Source organism: Dasypus novemcinctus, chromosome 1 (genome assembly GCF_030445035.2).
Source record: "Dasypus novemcinctus isolate mDasNov1 chromosome 1, mDasNov1.1.hap2, whole genome shotgun sequence".
NCBI classification, from domain to species: domain Eukaryota; kingdom Metazoa; phylum Chordata; class Mammalia; order Cingulata; family Dasypodidae; genus Dasypus; species Dasypus novemcinctus.
Genome location: NC_080673.1, coordinates 78404175 through 78412700, shown reverse-complemented (window position 1 = coordinate 78412700; position 8526 = coordinate 78404175).

The following is an 8526-nucleotide window of genomic DNA, read 5'->3' as shown; positions in this document are numbered from 1 at the left end:
GTAGTTCGTGGTATGGACGTATCACAGTGTGCTTAACCACTCAGCCCTTGAAGGACATCTGGGCTGTTCACAGTTTTTGGTTGTTATGAATATAGTTGCTGTAAACATTCATGTACAGGATTTGGTGTGAACATAAGCCTTAATTTCTCTGGGATAAATGCCCAGGAATGCATTGCTGGGTCATATGGCAGTTGCATGTTTTTAAAGTAAACGTCCAGAGAGGGATGAACGATTAAAAGAGGGCCTGAAACTTGACTTAGATTGCAGAGAGAGAGAGCAGGCAAGGAAGGTTTCTTTGAAGAGGAGCTCATTTGAAAGGAGCTTTAAAGGGTAATTTGGAATATACTAGATAAAGGGATAAAGGGTGGGGGAGAGGGAAAAAGAGGAAGCAGGGATGGAGAGGGGGCAGAGGGAGACAGAGATAAGGAAAAGAGTGAAAATGTGTATATTGGGAGGGAGTGTTTCTTGAAAAGGAATAAAATATGTGAAGTTACACAGACAAGAAGGAGTTTGCTGGATCACAGACACTAAAAATATAGGCAAGTGAAGAAGTAAATAGGGGCCAGAAATGCAGGTGATTTCAGAAATTTCAGACCTTGTTAGGCCTTTCATCTCAAAAGCAAATTAAACTAGGAGTGTCATGGAGATAATGGCCTCCAGAGATACAAAAGATATTAAAGAGCACTGCTAGTCAGGGACATGCCTCCTGAAGTTAGAGCCATGTTAGTTCATCAGGCAACTCTTCATGGCTTTCTAGGAAGCATCTACCAGAATCATTTTAAGGAAAAATGTTGGCAGACTTATCTCTGTACTGTCTTCAAATATCTGGATTATATACAGGGTGATTATCCCATTCTGCCTCTTGCCTTCAGAGTAATTAGAGGCTAAGAAACCTCCCTATTTCTACAATTTAGTAACTGGCAATCAATTTTGGTGTGCATCAGAATCACATGGGAAAGCTTTTTAGGCAGCAACTGTACTTTGCATTCCCCTCCTACTCCCTGTGAGTTTCTGATTCATAAAATCTGGAATACCTGTTGTTGTTTTTTTAATATCTGTATTTTTAAAAAAACTTTTCAGGTGATTCTGACATGCAACCAGGATTGTGAATTGAATGACTGTTCTTAGGTATCCAGAAAAAGAAAATGGTGTTCTGATGCCCTTTTCCCCTCAGGATAGAAGCTTTTTCTTAGCAAAATGAAGAGAGCCTTCCTTAGTCTTGTAGTTACATGTAATAGTTACTTTTACATGTCATAGCTTAAACTTAATTTTCTTTCAAAATATCATTTTTATTTTCTTTTAATTTTGGAAAGAGCTGTAAATGGAATGAATATTATAGTAACAGGGTTTATTTTCATTTATTTACTTGAAGAGTGAACTTTTTACCATAAAAATCACACAGAACAGATGGTTTGAGGTAAGATATGCTAATAATACTAACATTGAAGCACATTTCAAAGACAAGTCTACTTTCTTAATCTATTTTTTTTTTCTTATTTTGTTGATTAAACATCTCTATATAAGAAAGCAAGTTGTGTGGTGTCAAAGGCATGAGCTCTCAAATCAAACTACCTGGTTTTGAATTCCTCAATATTTACTACCAGTGTGACACTGGGCAAATCAGTTATACTTTTAAAGCCTCAGTGTCCTCATCTATAGAAGAAATGATGAGTACTTACCTCATAGGGTTGTTAAAAGAATTAATTGAGATAATGGTAAAGACACCTTAGCATGGCTCCTGCCACAGTATCAGTTAATATTAGTCATGTTTATATGAGACAAGAAAACTTTATATTCAAAAATAGCAAGCAATAGCTTAGATATTCTTTTATAACCAAAGAGAAGGGAGAGAGATAGCAAACACATAGTAAAATTGATTGAGAAACTACAAATTACCAGGGTTCTCTGCAAGTTAGTTTACATATGTCATTTTCATTTCCTTGCAGTAGCCTTGTGAGGCAAGAATCATTATTTCCACTTTTATAGATGGGGAAACTGAGGTTCACTAAAGTTAAGTAACTGAGTCACGTATTTGAAAATTTATCAAGTCAGGTTTCTCTGAGACCAAAGTCATACAGTATTTCCACAACTAAATAATGATTCTTCACAGAGAGAAGGGAAGAAAACAATTTTAGGCCATACCACTTTTAGGTAGGTGTCTACATTATTTAATTGGCATGCACCCGATAGTGTCTTCATCAGTTGTCAGCCTTTATACTTGGTGCCAATACCTCACTGTCTCTCCGCCCTGAAATGGCTGGCTCTGGAATCTTTAGCCCCTGCTGGCAACATGTCATATCTCAGACAGAGAGTTTGCGTCAGTTCCCAAGGTTGATAGTAGACTCCTATAACTTTAAGGACCTAGATATTTTGCTGTAAGCAGTCTGGGAGTAGCAGTCCAGACAGAAAATGCTTTAATTGATGATTCACCATCTAGTCTAGTTGTTTTCATCCCCATGGCAATACTTGGCTGTAGATTATGGCTTTCTTTTGACTATACCTTTCCTATCCATCAACTTGATCTCCCTCCTGAGTCACCACCCCTTTCAGTAATTTCCCTCCTGATTCTAACACTCTGGACCCTCTACTTCACACTAAATGATTTTTTTTTTATTGACTTTGTAATAATATTACATTAAAAATATATATGTGAGGTCCCATTCAACCCCACCCCCCCCCACCCCGCCTCTCCCCCCCCCCCAGCAACACTCATTCCCATCATCATGACACATCCATTGGATTTGGTAAGTACATCTTTGGGCACCTCTGCACCTCATAGTCAATGGTCCACATCATGGCCCATACTCTCCTGCATTCCATCCAGTGGGCCCTGTGAGGATTTACAATGTCCAGTGATTGCCTCTGAAGCACCATCCAGGGCAGCTCCATGTCCCAAAGACGCCTCCACCTCTCATCTCTTCCTGCCTTTCCCCATACCCATCAGCCACCATGTACACTTTTCCCAATCCAATGCCACCTCTTCTATGTGGACATTGGATTGGTTGTGTCCATTGCACCTCTATGTCAAGAGGAGGCTCGGATTCCACATGGATGCTGGATGCAATCCTCCCACTTTCAGTTGTAATCACTCTACACTAAATGATTTTTACCTTCACAAAGTCAGGAGCCCTGGAAGTAAGTACTTGCTCCACTACATTTGCTGTCCCCTGCTGGCCATAATTAGAAATTACATTTAACCTTTCAGGCGTTTGGCCCAAGGCGAGATGAATCTTGGGACACAAAATTTAAGATTTAAGTCATCAAGATAAATAATATTCTAATTATTTTTAAAGTTAGAATTATTTCAAAAAATACATGATGAAGAAAGTATTTGTTTCAGAGATATGGTGATAACTACCAATAGAACAAAAATGTTGTAAAATAGGGAACTAGGTTAGAAATAGGGAATAGGAGAATGATGTCAGGTAGAAAATTTACTTTTCATTTGGCCTCACTCTGTACTGTTTGAATTTTAACTTGTGCATGTATTAATTTTACACTATAAAAAGTTAAAAGAAAAAATAAAAGAACTTTTTGCAGCTGCAGCTCTTGGCACCATTTCTTTCTCAGCTGCAGCCACTCTTATTACACTCATAGTCAGATCTTACTAAGACAGGAAGAAATAAAAGAGGATAACAGAAGTTTCTTTCCTGAAGTTGAAGTTTTCTGGCATATTTTTTGTGTTTGTGCTATCTTTTCAGTGGTCTAACCTTGTGGAATACTAACTTTTGAGTACTCTCATCCAAGATATTTAGAATCATCTTAAACTTTGGGATTTCTCTGTAACTGCTTAACAAGAGTAATTCTGACTCACTGGTGTTTACTGTGGTCCTCATATTTTAATTCCTTTTTAAATTTTGAATATGATCAACTACCATCCAGCTGGGACTAACTTGACCTGGTCAGGTAAGACTGCAAAGTCTATTGAAGAATGCTGACAATTACTATTATCATAATAAATAAAATGTGATATGTTATTAAGTTAAAACACTGTATTTAGGGAGTAGGGTGATAGTCATTACCCTGTTATGTTTTCATAGAGGGTGGACTTCACTCCACTATCCTGTGGAGAACACAACTGAAATAATTCAGGAGTAGCTTTCTCTAGAGTGACCACAATCTTGCATCGAAGTGCAAAAAGCACAAGACAATTGATATAGGAAATGAAGAAACCAGAATATCTAAATTTTGTAAGGCAATATTGTCTCAAACGCCAATCTCTGATAAAGTAGGCAATATACATAGGAGATACCTGCCAGTACCAACAACAAAATAAACAGGCAAAAAAATACATATTATTAAACATGTGGAAATAAAATTAACTTACTGATGGTCAATTTCTGCTCATTGAATATAGATTCATAGGCAGTGGACTCAACACCAGTGCAGCAGACTAGCCTTCCATGAGTCTAAAACTTGTTCTCAGATTCTTACATAGATAACGCTAAGTTATCTGCCATGTTCTTTGTCTGGTAATAACAGTATTAAACTAGCTTAATTGTGGGACCATAATTTTGTTTGTGATAATTTTTATAGTGGAGCTGCAGTTCCTTTTGTGACTTGTTGACTGCATGCACAGTAGAACAAATTAGGGATTTGAATTAACTGGGAAGATGTTAAGAGGCTATATCCATTCCTATGAAAGACAGTCCAGGATAAAACTGCAGCTATAGGAACCCATGCATCTGAGTGAGACTCTTTCACTGAGACTGAGCCAGTTGTATAAAATTGGGGATGAAGGGACTTGGATTTTAACTTCTATGGACTTTACATTTGCAAGAGAATTTAGTTTGGGGGGGGGATTTAATAGTGAGTTGTTTCATATTGTTCAAATTTGGGACATTTTTATGTTGTTGATACAGACTGCATTCATTTCATGAAGTGTGAGAAGCTATTTTGAACAACATGACTGGGCATAATTAGTGTAAAAAAATAGAATAAGGAGAGAATTTTCATTTGACGACTTGTTCTGACTCATTTGCTAGAGATGTTTGTGGGCAAAACCCAAAATACCTATCAGCAGTTTCAGAAAGACAGTGTAGAAAGAAGCAGGGTTTAGAATGGTGTGGAAACAATAGCCCAGTGATCATGCAGACACTAAAGAGAGTTCTGCAGCCAGAAAAGACAAGACAAGAGAGAGCATTATAAAAGAATTATACACCTCGATGAAGTGGGTTTTATTCCTGGTATCCAAGGCTGGTTCAACATAAGAAAATCAATTAACGAAATACACTACATTAACAAATTGAAGGAAAAAAAACACACAATCATCTCGATTAATGCAGAACAGTGTCCTTTCTTGATAAAAATTCTTTGAAAAATAGGTATAGAAAGTCCCTCAACATGATGTGATTTCCTGTTGAGAGGGACAGCCAACCCTCTCAACACTTGTGACTACTTGAACTGCTTGGTTCACTTAAGGAATAGCAAGCTCTATTTCTGTCTTAGGTCTAAGCCTAAATCTCCTACCCAGCTTTCCTAGAGAAGCCTGTAATTTGGGTAATAATGCATACAATATATTTCAATCTCCTTCTGCTCCCTGTGTATTTCTCAAACTGGTTAAAACCATAAAGTATAAGGGTTGGAATTATGTGTTAACCCCAAATTCCAACACATTATTTGATTACAAAACCCAAAAAGTTGATGGAAGAAAATGACTACTTCTCTTATACAGCAAAGTATCCTTTTGTTAATTGATTATGAGAAAGTATTTTTTTTTAAAGTTAGTGCAACTAATACTACATATTGTGTCACAAGTTTTTACTTTCCCAACCTGGGGTGAGATTCATTGGTATTCTAGTCTTCTTGAGGCTAAGTCTATGCACACTGAGTAGGGAAACTCTCCTCTGTGTCCTAGGTACTGAGAGGCAATAAGATATAAAAAGAATACTAGCTTTGGAGTCGGGCCTGGGAATGGATTCTGGATGTTTGAAGTTGGACAAATTACTGAATGAATCTCTTTTTATGTCTGTAAAACGGAGATAATAACCCTCATAGGGTTGTTGTGAAGATTGAGATAATACATCTCATGGATACATGGCTCTCTCCCAGCCTACAAGTTGAGATAAAGATATTCTAAAGGATTATCTCTCTCTAGATAGTGTTTCCTCATGGTTTTGCTTTATGGTTCTCCTCTGGAACTCTTTGGCATCAGCAGTTATAAAATCTTCATTTTGGATCCAGTTTTTCTCTCCCCACATTCTTCTTCCCTCATGGGCCCAAATTGAGGTTTGGGAGCTATTCTTTGCTTCTGAGTACTCCTCATTAGGGACTTAGACTTCATCATATTCTTTGCTTCTCCTTTTGTTGTCCCCATATCCCATCACCAGTTTCCAAGACTATGTATGGCCTAGGCTGTGGCCCAAGCTCTTCTACACCTCCACCAACCCCAACTTTCATTAACTTAGAAAGAAACTAGGCTGAACAGAGGTAGATGTAGATGATCAACACACATGCATTTCCTATCCTATATCTGTAGGCTGAGGATGGAACAGCCTGTTCTTTACAGAGCTGAATTGACTATTATGACTATGAACTCAGTGATTTAATAACTATATTTTAGACAAATATTTTAGACATTGCATATTCAACCCTTAAAACCACTAACTGCTGCACTTGGTCAATGAGACTGATGTTTAAAGAAGACTCATATCCATGTCTAGGCATCCACTGGATATGTTCACATCTAGATCGTTTTTCAAGATGTTTGAGATCTTTCCCTTGCATGGAATTACAGTCTAGGTGGTCCAGCTTAAACACAAAGGCCTTTTCCAGTACAGATAAAATTCTGAGACAATAAAGATTTGCTCTGATTTAAGTTCCTTTGTGCAAACAAGCTTGCACAGCATAATGATACAGATAAATGTAGATGAAAATGACTTTGAACAAATAAATGAAACTATATTACGATTCTCTAGTATAAAAATAGTTCAGATGGTAAGAGTATAAAAATAGGTAAAATGGTAACATAAACTGACTTGTGTAATCAGAGTCAACTCTGACATTTTTCTCTTTAGGCCTTTTTTAATAGTCTTGTTGCTAGGGCTACAGTGTTTTTGCCAGATTGGAACAGGATTGTTGATGCTAATGGAGATTAAGCAGTTTGCCTAACCAGATTGTTTATACTTTTTTTTTTTTAAATAAGCATTGGTTGATATTGCTGACTTTCAAAGCCATAATCAAGAAGAATGGGAAGGTATCTAAAGATCAGTTTATAGAAAATATAATGAAATTTGAAATTTAGTACATAGAGTCCATTCCATAGTTATTCCAATGCACTTTCATCATGCCCACATTGAAAAAAATAACTTGAAATATTATTTCATATATTTAATGAAAAAGAATAAAAATGATCTACCAGCCAGGTCAAAAATTAATTCCCAAAAGAATTTGATAACTGAGGTACCTTAATGAGCAAATTTTATGATTTGTTGTGAAACTATGTTTCACAAATGTTCACAAATTCATACCTGATTTCTTCTTTAGACAGTATAGATACAGAATAGAATAAAGTACTCTGTCTTTTGGTTCCTTCCATTCATTGGTCACAGTCATCTGAAGATGGAATAGCTGAGGAGAGTGTAAATACAAAGTCACCCAATGAGACACGGTCAAGTTTTGTACACAATAAAGGAAAGCCAGTTAGTTCTGGACACTCAGTTGCTAAAAGGATGTAAAAGACAAGAACCATTGGGAAAAAGGCAAAACACTACTTTTGATAGGTTGTCAGAGTCAGAGGATGAGCTTCCTTGGGCATGGACAGGAAAAGGAAGAGACTATAAAACTTAAAAAAAAAAAAAAAAGCACAAATTGCAAACCCTTTGATCCCACAATTCTACTTGTGCACTAAAGCATGATACACATGAAAAGGTATTTTTGGTAACATTTTTTATTTTTGAAAAGCTAGAAAATTAAAATAACCTAAATGTCCATCATGAGATTAGTTAAATAAATTATAGAAATATCATGAAGCAGTTTTAAAAAGAAGGCAGATACATACAAATTTACACTGAAAAACATACTAGTTGAAAAAATCAAGTTGTGGAATAGATGCTGTATTATCCTTTTAATGTACATCTATAAACATATAATGCATAAATGCTTTCATATAGAAACATGCATAAAAAATTATAAACATGTTAAGTCAGTGAAGGGAGAAAGGCGGGAGAGGAACTTTCACTTTTCACTTTAAATCCAAATGTGATGTTTAAATGATTTAACATAAAAGATGGAAAGGTTTATTACAAAAGTAATTTTGTAATAAAAAGGTCAAAAATACCAAGTATTCATTGACATAGAAAAATTCCTCTGCATGTTATTAAATGAAAAAAGTAAGAGGCAGAACACCAATAAATTTAATAAGATCCAATAAAATATATGTGTTTATATATCTGTTTTCTACATGTACATATATATTTGCATATCTATGGAAAAATGTTTTGAAGAATACATGTTAAGCCATCTAAAGTGATTACATTTATTTCACTTATACACTACAATTATTTAAAATTGCAGGAAAAAAGTCTC